A 12,153-nucleotide genomic window follows, 5' to 3' on the forward strand; every position below is an offset into this window, starting at 1 on the left:
TCCTTTCCAAAGTAAGAGGAACTATGTTATTTACTGATTCATTTGCGATTATATTGAAGGACTAATTCACATTCAGAAGCTAAATAGTACAAAGTGGAAATCTGGTAATTTTGTATCTAAAACTCCTACTTTTGGTCCAACATTATTTTTCAACAAAGATTTTCTGAGCACCAATTATGTATCAGCCACTGATCTAGGCACTGGATAGCAGGGGAAAAAAACAAAGCCCATGTTCTCATGTAGATTTCATTCTAGTAAGAAGAAAAAGACAATATACCAGTAAACTAATAAATGTATTACATGTAAGGTGTGCTTTGGAAAAAGGTAAACAATTAGAGAGTGGCCATTCTGGGAGGTGTTGTTAATTTATATGGACTAGTCAGAGAAGGCCTGTCTGATAAAGGGATATATAAGAGGAGTGACAAGAAGTGGATTTGGCAACTGAGAGTCCAGGGGACTGCAAGAACCGTCTATGTGCAGAACTGATAGTCAGCTAGTAGACACAGAGGTTGGGCTGCACCCCGCAAGCCTGCAAGCCCTGTCCTTGCCCAGCCTCAAGACTGAAGAAACAGCCTGGATTCAGCGACAGAGACATCAATGGTTTAATGGACAGGGGGATCTTATATGTCTGAAGCAATGTCCTGGAGCAATACCCCTCAGTGTGTGGCAGATGGTGGGCAGTACATGGCAGCAGTCTTTGCTCCAGCATTGGGGCGGAGTGGGGTGTTACCAGTTATAGAGAGAATTGACAATTGATGTCAGGTTGGCTGTTGGTTACCAAGGAAACCAGCAGAGGAGCATGCGGAAGCTGAGCACACCCCTCACCACTCCCTTTGATAAACTCTCATGGTGGAGATGTTCTGATCTAAAGTTTAGAACAATCATTAGCTCGGGCCCGGGGGCAAGTGAGTAGGCATTTACTGATTAAGTTCTATGATTAAGAGGGAAGATCAGTCAGGTGAGTAGGGTGTGGGTGAAGCAGGAACTGGTCAGACAGGAGATGTACCAAGAGCAAGAGAACAGCCATCTTGTGGGGGACCTGACCATACAACAGGTGTACCAGTCTTTTACTGCTGATTGGTCCCTTTCCATACTAGTTAAATATTTTGAAAATTCTCCTTGTCCATGATAGTATTAAAAAAGGAGCAAAAGGTATTAAAAAGGTATTAAATATTTTTGATAAGAATATTTCTGTAGAAGGACACAGTAAGACAGGTGCTAAATCCTTCAGTGATCAAGGGGATGAACTGGAAGTGTGGATGTGAATGAAACAAGGAAGGACAGGTGGTGCCATAGTTTAATGGATTGAGCTTCAAAATAGCTGAAGTGTGTTAAGGAGGGGCAGAGATAATGATTCTCAAGTGGCAACAGGGAATAAAGTGGACGGCCTCACCACCTCCAGACCCAATGAGATAAGTGGTGTAGGGGAGGAAAGATGCCACTTGAATTGGCTGCATGCAAAGCAGCATCCTTAGAGGACAGCAGATTTTATTTAGATGGGGGGGTTGGAGGAGGACAAGCCTCGGGCACTCTATGAAGAGCCTGTAAACAGATCTGAGTCCCTTGCCTCCTAACCAAACTGTGCACTGAGCACTGAAATAAGAGTCAGCAAATTGAGGAATAAATTGGCATTTGCTTAGTAGAGATTATATTTCTTTCCTCCTTAGTTTCCTCAAGTGTCAAATGAATGGACAGTAGCAGATAATCTCTAAGGGTTCTTTTAACCCAAACTGTAGATAAACCTATAAAAGTCTTGTGAGTCCAGAAAAGATCTTCACTGTTATAGATGGTGGACCAATAAGCATCTCTGAAATATTTTAGTGAAAATGGGTCTTTAGCTGCAGCCTGTGGAGAAAATAATTGTCAAACTCTTACAAACATTTGTTGGAATTTTATTGATACATAGGTATCAACACAACCAGTTCAGATGCACTTTAAGAATAAGAAATGACACATCCCTCTAGGTTTAACTTTTTAAGCTTTATTCTGCGGAGACAATAGCAGTTAATTTATTCTGCAGTTATCGTAGGTGGAAAGCTATCAATAAAATCCTGTGCTTTCCCCAGTGGTTATGCAATCCTAATAATTAAATCTACACTCTGCTAAATAACAGCAGATTCAAAGTCTAGCAATTTACATGGAAGAAAACAGATGTCATTCTGGTATAATCTCTTCCTTTTCACCATGAGTGCTGTGAATGCTGCACACCCCACAGTGATTAATCTATCAAAATACTCTACTCCATTTATTCCATTTTATTACATCCTGTGTCACAGGAGATAGAGCAGCTGTTTCTGGATAGAAAGCAAAGAACTGGTACAAAATAAAGCATTATCTGAATAGGTGCAGCAAACTAATGTTCCTGAATTATTAGAAAAGGGAGATCAAGTGCCTACAATGGGGTGATTTTTCAGAAGCTCCAGTGGAACTACTGTCTCAATCAACAGCATAAGTGGTGAGTGATGTGAAACATACAATGCATAGTGCATTCTCCCTTCACAGAAAAATACTGAAGTTCAAAACTCAAGTTCATATCCTTTGTTAAACACAGCAATTTTATATAAAGAGTAGGTTCTTTCCAGATTAAGTTGCCATGAAAAAAACCCCCGACCTTAAGGGGAAAAAATACAACATGTGGGATTATCCCAAATTCTGGAAAATCTCATTGAGAGGTTTAAATAGAAAAATAGTAGGGTTTATTATTCAAGTGAAATTTATTTAGTTATGAAAAGTGTTACAAAAGAGAATATTTTTGGGGGATGAGTTGTCAAGTGGATTTTCATCCATTGCAATGAGATATATGAAGGACAAAAGGTGGAGAAATTTTAACAATTATATGTATTTTAATTGCATTTTTAGGAGAAAAAACCATATTTCACTAGATGAGCAACTCAGACTTTGGTGGGTATAAGAATCCCTTGGAGTGCTAAAACCCCCAGAGAGTGATTCAATGAGTCTAGGATAAAGTTCAGGAATCTGAAATTTTAAGATGCCTGCTGGTTAATTCTGATGCAGGTTGTCCTAGGACTATTCTGAGAAACACTGTCTAGATAACTGTGCAGATAAACATTTATCTGTACTATGTATCATATACATAGTGGGCACTCATGTATGTTTGCAGAATACATGGACCAAATAAGAACTATATCCTTGGAATTAGACATCTGTGTTTAGATCTCAGTTTTTCCTTTCTAGCTTTTTCATTTGGGGCTGAATCTTTATATTCTCTCAACTTTGGTTTCCATATCTGTAAGACAAACACACACTATTACCTTCCAGGGTTGTTTGGAGCATTTATGATTAATAAAGTGCTAGAAATATTTGTCTACACTTGCTGCCTTCAACTCCTTACCTCTCATTCTCTCTTAACTCACCCATATCAGACTCTGTCCCCACCACATCTTCAAAACTGCTCTTGTTGGGGTCACACATGACCTCCACATTGCTGAATCCAATGGTCAGGTCACAGTCTTCATCTTACTTGACCTACTAACAGAATTTATACAATTGCTTGTGCCTTCCTCTTCAATAGAATTTCTTCACTTATGTTCTAAGAATCACATTTTCATGGCTTTTCTAGTACTTCACTTTTTGTTCCTTCTTAGTGAAGGGACGCTTTTTGCTTTGATCTGTCCTTCTCTTGTTCCCGATCTATCAGTGTTGGAGGGCTTTAGGGCTCAGTCCTTGGTCATCTTCTTTGTCTATATTCACTCTCTGGCAGTAGATACCACATCTGATGACTACCAAATTTGTATCTGTTAAACATACCAGAATTATATCAGACTGTCAAATGTCCACTTTGATATCTACTAGCCATTTTGAATTTAGCATGCATGACTAAAACTGAATAGCTGATTTCTCCTCCATTCCCCCAAACCTGCTCCACCTATGACCTCTGTCAATGAAGATAGTCAATATCCAATCTATAATAACAATAGAAGAGAGTTTTATTTGAGCCAAACTGAGGATGATAGCCTGGGACACATAGATTCAAGAAGTACTTGAGTTGTGTTCTGCAAGACTACAAATTGGGCAGGCTTACAAAGGAAGAAACTGCAAAATTACATAAGTTCATTTGTCAAGAATTAAGATTGGGACTGGCAAGAAGTAAGGATGCTTGCTAAGCAAGGATTAGTTGGGGTCTGAAATGGTTGCATAGTTATAAGGGGAGACCTTGAGACCATAAGGTTGCAGCTGGTAGCTGCTAGCAGATATTGTTTTGAGAATGGCTGGTGGTGTCCTTAAGTTTGATAGAGTTCAGAAAATTCAGGTTTTCAGTGATGCAGGAACATGTCTGAAACCATATCCTCAGTGGCCGTCTGACTCCATTTTGAATGCCTGAACCATAGTTATTCCATTTTGATTTTTTTTCAAATGCATTTTTTCTTCAAAGGTTAAAGCAGATGTACAATGTATGTTTAATATGCCACTAAACAGGCTGTTCTAGTTAGCACAAAGTTTAAGTTAAATCATGTATAAGCCAGAATGACCTCACCATACCTCAATATGTGAAAATTTCTTTCATCATCTTCTTAATCTCAGCTGATGACAAATTTACCTTTCAAACTGCTAAGGACAGAAAACCTGTCTTGCTTGATGCCTCTCTTTATCTCACACTCCAAATTCAATCCATCAGAAAATACTTATGGCTCTTCCATTTCTCACTACCTCCACTGTTGTCATTGTGATATGAGCTACCATGATCTTTTGCCTGAAATACTGCAAAAACCTAATTTCCCTGCTTCCACCTTCGCTTCCCTGCAGTCTATTCTTTACAAAGCAACCAGAATCCTTTTAAAATGTGAGTCTGATTATATTATTCCTCTGCTTGAAACCATTTAGTGGCTTCCCATCTCACTTAGGGAAAAAGCCAAGTTCTCACCATGATCTCCCAGGCTGTATGACATGGTCCCTGTTTCCCCTCTAATCTTATCGCCCCATCTCTACCCCCCTCCATCTAAACTGGCCTCTTTGCTGTTCCTGGAACTAATATGACTGCACTGACTATTCCATCTATCTGGAACACTCTTTCTCCAGGTATTTTTATGGCTTTCTCCATAACCTTCTTCAAGTCTTTGCTCAAAAGTGAAACTTCCCCTGACCACCCTACTTAAAACTATAACCTCTACCTTCACCCTGACTTGCCTTATCTTGTTTCCTATTTTATTTTTATATATAGCATGTATCACTTCCTGTACTATATACTTTACTCTTTATTTCTATTATTGGTTGATTGTAGAAACTGAGATAGTCTTTGTAAAATAAAGATAATTTGAAAATAATTCCATCGATGTATAACCAATGTATTTCTTTCTTCAAATTGATCATAATAGGTGGCATGTAGAAAGGGCTTACAATGTGCTAAGCATTGTGCTTTACATATACTACCTTGTTTAGTACTTATAAATGATCATGAAGAAATTATTGTAATTATTATTATCTCTATTTTGCAGGTGAGGAACATAATGAATAGAGAGGTAAAGTGACTTGTTCAAGGTCACACAGCTATTAAGCTTTGATACTGGGGCTCAAGAGCAGGGAGCCTTCTCCAGCCTCTGCTTTGACAATGCCCTGGTTAAATAACCACTTGGAGTCACACAATCAATCAGTGAATGGTTGTGTTCAAAATATTGACTGCTTGATGGCTTAAAATTACTTTTAAACAGATGCAGTCAGTCCTTTTCACTTTTCAGATAATCTTTACTACCCCTCCTATTTCCTCTGTTTCTAAGACTTATCTCTTGGATTGTTAAGTATTTATCACTATTCCTTACATTTTTGACTGCTAGAGGCTAATCAAGTGCATGCCCTATATGAGAAAAAATTTATAATTGTGTGTTATAGGCCTTTGGGTGCTTCCAGCTTAATCCATTTTCTTTTCTTCTATAGAAATAATAGCTTGGCCTCAAACAACTTTCAAGGAGACCCAGATGGTGAATAGTAATTTTAATAGATCCCTTGTTCAATTTTTAAAAGATTTCAGTCTGGTCATTAATGAAAGCCAGGAAATTGCTTTACTACAGTGAAGTACTGTCAAAAGACCATTTATAAATTGTAAGGATATTACTTTTTCAATTAAATTTAAGTATGATAATGAATGAAAAGAAAGGTGTACGAGCTCTTAATTATAGGAACTTGCATAAAGACAATGATGAGAAAAAAACATGAAGATTATCAAAGTACTTATAATTTCAGTGAGCAGGAGCCTCAAGAGCTCAATGTAAAGGGTCAGTGTAAATGATGGCCATTATATTTTAACCTAGTTTGCTTGGGTTATTTATTTATTTAAATATCTTTATTGGAGTATAATTGCTTTACAATGGTGTGTTAGTTTCGGCTTTATAACAAAGTGAATTGGTTATACTTATACATATGTCCCCATATCCCCTTCCTCTTGTGTCTCCCTCCCACACTCCCTATCCCACTCCTCTAGGTGGACACAAAGCACCGAGCTGATCTCCCTGTGCTATGCAGCTGCTTCCCACTAGCTATCTATTTTACGTTTGGTAGGGTATATATGTCCATGCCACTCTCTTACTTTGTTGCTTGGGTTATTTTTAATCTTTTGACTTATCCTGTGAAGGTGTATTATCTATTCGAGACCAAATCTTTTATTGAGTTCAAATTCCGATTGAGGTCATCAGTGATTACAGGCAGACTCATAAATAATATTCCCCATATTCTGGGTTGAGATTAGGATTTTGAGAGTCCATTAATAATGGTTATATTTTATATTCACTATAGCTAGATAAAATCAAGGTTAGACTGTCCTGAGGAAGACAGAAAAAAAAAAAAGTACATGCACTGACTTTGGGATAACCTGGAGAAATTTAACTGAAAAACTATGATCAGAGGTGCTGAAAACAGCAAATAATTTACTATAAACCCCATAGACTTCTGATATTCAACTGAACACTTATAAGTGTGACAATGTTTTAGTTTCTAGAAATTATTTTGGAACTTGAAGTCATTTATGTGAACATGTAATTATACTCTGTAGTGTAACATGATATTTTGATGGCTCTTTTTATTGATATATTAATATCTGTAAACTTTTTAGGCAGTTATTTTCTTTTGGCAAATTATTCAATATTGCCTGCAAAATGGAAGCCCTAGTGAACTCCAGAACATGAATTCATAGATAAAACTGGGCTCTAATAAGAGTTGCATATACTGCTGTGCAGTAGATAATGTTAATGCCCACCAGGCATTTATTCACCTGTTTCTCCCTTCTAATAGAACCTTCGTTTGGGTATCCATCTCAGTCTTATACTTCAGGGAAAGCCGACTCCATTCTAGGGAAGGTGAGTTCTCATTACTCTAAGCTATTTAACATATAGACTTCCTTTGAAGAGTACCAGTGACTCAAGGGTTTATACATGACTTATTTTGACCAATCAGATTGTAGGAAAGAACATTTATTCTGCAAGTGTAGGAGAGGTCTTTCTCTTTCTTGTTCAATATGAACAAAGCAAACATGAAGTTCTAATGGCCAAAGATGGCCAACTTGAAATCATGGGAGATAACTTTTTAGGATGAAGCTGACATTGAGGATGGTTGAGTAGAGGGACAGAAAGAACCTGGATCCTTGATAACAGAATTGAGCTGATTGAACTGAACAAATAGTATCCATACTTCTGGGTTTCCATTAATGGTAGATAATCAATAAGCTAATTGTTTCAACCAGTTTGAGGTTATACTTCATGCTATATGCAACTTGTCTTAGCTTAGGCTACTATAACAGAACACCGCAGAATGGGTGGTTTAAACAACAAATATTTATTTCTCACAGTTCTGGAGGCTGGGAAATCCAAGATCAAGATGCTGGCAGATTTGGTTCTCTAGGAGTAAGGCCCTCTTTCTGGCTTGTGGACGGCTGTCTTCTTACTGTATCCTCACATGGTGGCAGAGGAAGCTTGGCTGTCTCTTTCTCATCCCATCATAGGGGATCCATTCTTCATTATTTCATCTAAACCTAATTACCTCCCAGAGGTCACCTACGAACAGCATCACACTGGGGGTTAATGTTTTAGCATATGAATTTTTGAGGCACGCTTTCAGTCTGTCACATTCTGTCCTGGCCCCCCAAAATTCATGTCCTTCTCACATACAAAGTATATTCATTCCACCTCAACAGCTCTAAAAGTCTAAACTTGTTCCATCATCAACTGTAAAGTCCAAAGTGTCACACAGCAGAGTCATTCCTCCATATCCAAGTGTATTGGTTCCAGGACCTCCCTCAAATAGCAAAATCCAAGTCCCTTATATAAAATGGTGTAGTGTTGATATATAACCTACACTTATATACTTTAAATCATCTCTAGATTACTTATAATACCTAACACAATGTACTTTAAATCATCTCTAGATTACTTATAATACCTAACACAATGTACATGCTATGTAAAAAGTTGTAAATACTGTGTAAATGGTATGTAAATAATTGCTGGCACACAGTAAATTGAAGTTTTGCATTTTGAAGATTTCTGCAAAGTGTTCTTTGAATATTTTTGATCTTTAGTTGGTTAAATCTGTGGACACAGAACCCATAGATGCAGAGGGCTGATTGTATATCTAAATCAGATATGAGTGAGACTCCAGGGTTAATTCATCCTTAAGGAAAATTCCGCTCCAGCCTATGAAACTGGGTAAGTTATGCACTTCAAAAATACATTGCATCCAAAATACAATGATGGGACAGGAATAGAATAGACTTTATTATTCCAAAAAGGAGAAATCAGAAGGAGGAAAGGGGTGATAGATCCCAAGAGAGGCTAAAACCTAGCAATGCAAATACCATTAGATCTTTTTATTTTTTAATTTTTTATAATAACTTAAAAAAATATCTTTATTGGAGTATAATTGCTTTACAATGGTGTGTTAGTTTCTGCTGTATAACAAAGTGAATCAGCTAACATATACATATATCTCCATATCTCCTCCCTCTTGCGTCTCCCTCTCACCATCCCTATCCCACCCCTCTAGGTGGCCACAAAGCACCGAACGAGCTGATCTCCCTGTGCTATGCGGCTGCTTCCCACTAGCTATCTATTTTACATTTGGTAGTGTATATATATCCATGCCACTCTCTCACTTCACCCCAGCTTACTCTTCCTCCTCCCTGTGTCCTCAAGTCCATTCTCTACATCTGTGTCTTTATTCCTGTCCTGCCCCTGGATTCGTCTAACAAATATATATGGAACCATTAGATCTTAAGGCTGGAGAACAATCATCTTGGGTTCAATGCTCTGTCTTAGGGACCTACTGAGGTGGCCTGGTGGGGGTCATGCCTCCAGGACTCTGCTGGGCTGGGGTCAAGCCTACAAAGCTTCAGGAAGCCCAACCTCCGCAGCTCCAGGATGGCTGACTTCTGACCTGTTGAAATTGTGGTGATGTCTCTACCCTTAGAAACCCAGGAGAGAGTCTTGATAAGCTTTGGGTTGTTTTGGGGGTTTCTTCCAGTGTTTTGAAGAATAGTGCATGTTTGCAGTTGAACTGCTCTCTGATCTTGCCCTGTAGGATCTAAGAAGTCTGACAGCTTTCCTTTATGCTCTAAACTGAATATTTGTATCTCCCCAAAATTCATATATTAAAACTTAATCCCCAATGTGATCATATACTTGGAGTTGAAGCCCTTGTAATTAGGTCATGATGGTGGAGCCCTCATGATGAGATTAGTGTCCTTATAAAAGAGACCCTACAGAGGGCTACCTCACCCCTTCTGCCATATGAGGTTACAGTGAAAAGACAGCTGTCTGTGAATCAGGAAGTGGGCCTTCACCAGACACTGAATGTGCCAGTGACTTGATCTTAAACTTCCTAGCCTCTAGAACCATGAGAAATAAATTTGTGTTGTTTATAAGACATCCAGTCTATGGTATTCTGTTCTAGCAGCCCAAACTGATTAGGACACTTTATTTTGTCCTATTTACATTCCCTTCAGTTCAAATTGGCAGGGTTTCCACTGAAGTGGCTGATTAGGTCTGTGGTTCATACCCATACTAAACTTTATATCAAATGTTTGTTCAGCCACATTCTTGATATTCTCTGCAATATGGATAATCTGAGAATTTTCCAAATCTTTATGTATTGGTTCTTTTCACTTAACAATTCCTTATTAAATTCATTTCTCCATCCTCACATTTTACTGTGATCAGTCAGGAGGAAATAAACTACTCCTTTAAGACTTTGTTTGAAATCTCTTCAGATAAATTATATTTTTCATCACTCAAAAGTTCTGCTTCTTCTGTCTGACTTACTTCATTCAGTGTGACAATCTCTAGCTGCATCCTTGTTGCTGCAAATGGCATTATTTTATTCTTTTCTATGACTGAGTAATATTCCATTGTATATATGTACCACATATTCTTTTGCTTATATGTGGAATCTAAAAAAATGGTACAAATGAACTTATTTACCAAATAGAAATAGAGTCATAGATATAGAAAACAAACTTATAGTTCCAAGGTGGGGGATGGGAGGGAAAAATTGGGAGATTGGGATTGACATATACACACTACTATAAATTAAATAGATAACTAATAAGAACCTACTGCATAGGACAGAAAACTCTGTCAAGTACTCTGTAATGACCTATATGGGAGAAGAATCTAAAAAAGCGTGGATATGTGTATTTGTGTAACTGATTCACTTTGTTGTACAGCAGAAACTAACACAACATTGTAAAGCAACTATACTCCAATAAAAATTAATTTTAAAAAGTTCTGCTTTCAATGAAACACTGGAACATGAATACAACTCAGCCAACTTGTTTGCCACTTTGTAACAAGGATTGCCTTCCCTTCATTGTAAAATAATATGTTCCTCATTTCCATCTGAGACTTTACCAGAATGGCTTTTTACCATATTTCTCCCAACATTTTATTCATGATTATTTATGTATTCCCTAAGAAGATGGAAGTTTTCTCTACAGCTCTGCTCTTTTCTTAGCTCTCACCAGAATCACGTTTAGCAGTCCCTTCACAGCAATCTCTATATTTTCTAGTATGTCTCTCAAAACTCTTTCAGCCTCTACCCACGACAAGTTCTAAAGCCACTTCTACATTTATAGATATTTGTTACAGCACCACCCCACTTCTTAGTTCCAGTTTCTATCTTATTCTGCTTGGGTTGCAAGAACAAAATACTATAGACTGGGGGCCTAAACCAACAGGCATTTTTTTCTCACAATTCTGGAGACTGGGTCCCTGAGATCAGGGTGCCAGCAAGGTTGGGTTCTGATGAAGACTTTCTTTTTATCTTTCAGATACCACCTTCATCTTGTGTGCTCACATGGTCTTTTTCCTCTGTGTGTTCACATGGGGAGGGGAGAGAAAGAGAGAGAGAAAGAGAGCAATCTTTTTATAAGGATACTAATCTTATCAGGGAAGCTCCATCCTCAAGACCTCATCTAAACCTAATTACCTCCCAAAGACCCTGTCTCCCAATATCATCACGTTGGGTGGTAGGGCTTCCAAAATATGAATTTTGGAAGGACACAAACATTCAGTCTATAATACAGCTAAAACATCCTATTACATAATATAACTTATTTGTGAAAGTTGTAATTAATATTCCCCTGGCCAGCAGAGATACATTTATAGTTGGTTTAGATTCTTATTCTGCAGTTTATGGTAGCTCAAAGCCTTCCCTCTAGATTTCTGCAAATATCTAGAGGCCTAATATTGTTGCCTTTTTTGGCTAAAAAGACTTCTGGTTAAGTAAATGCATAATATTTATCCCACCATATTGATCCACATGTGGAGTTATGCCTCTTTGAGCTTTCCCCAAAAGAATTCTTTTATCCCAAGTATTCATGAGCAATATAGATTTTAATAAAGCTTTAATAACAGGGATGGAGAAGGAGCTTACATTCCAGCAATGGAAACAAATTTAATATGTATTTTACAGTTTTTGACAAGTAGTATTTGTTCTTGGGAGATGTATGGTAAATAAGTGCAGGTATATGGTTTGAGTGCATGTGAGTGTGTGAGTGTGTATGTGTTTGTGAGTGAGCATATGTAAATATGTAATGCTTGGTCCAATAGTTACCCACTAGAAAAAAATCTGGCAGATTAAACACGTTCATATGCAGTTCACTAGTAGAGAGCTTGAGAATGTGACCTGATTTGGAAGGTGTCTTAGGCTGTCATA

General features: G+C 37.8%; 1 long non-coding RNA gene across 4 annotated transcripts in view; it reads left to right on the forward strand.

Moving 5' to 3' along the window:
• LOC136794497 (uncharacterized) overlaps window positions 1-12,153 on the forward strand; it is a 226,922-nt gene that overhangs the window by 119,713 nt on the left and 95,056 nt on the right. The window lies entirely within an intron of this gene.

The sequence above is a fragment of the Kogia breviceps genome, chromosome 7 (assembly GCF_026419965.1).
Source record: "Kogia breviceps isolate mKogBre1 chromosome 7, mKogBre1 haplotype 1, whole genome shotgun sequence".
In the NCBI taxonomy this organism is placed as follows: Eukaryota; Metazoa; Chordata; class Mammalia; order Artiodactyla; family Physeteridae; genus Kogia; species Kogia breviceps.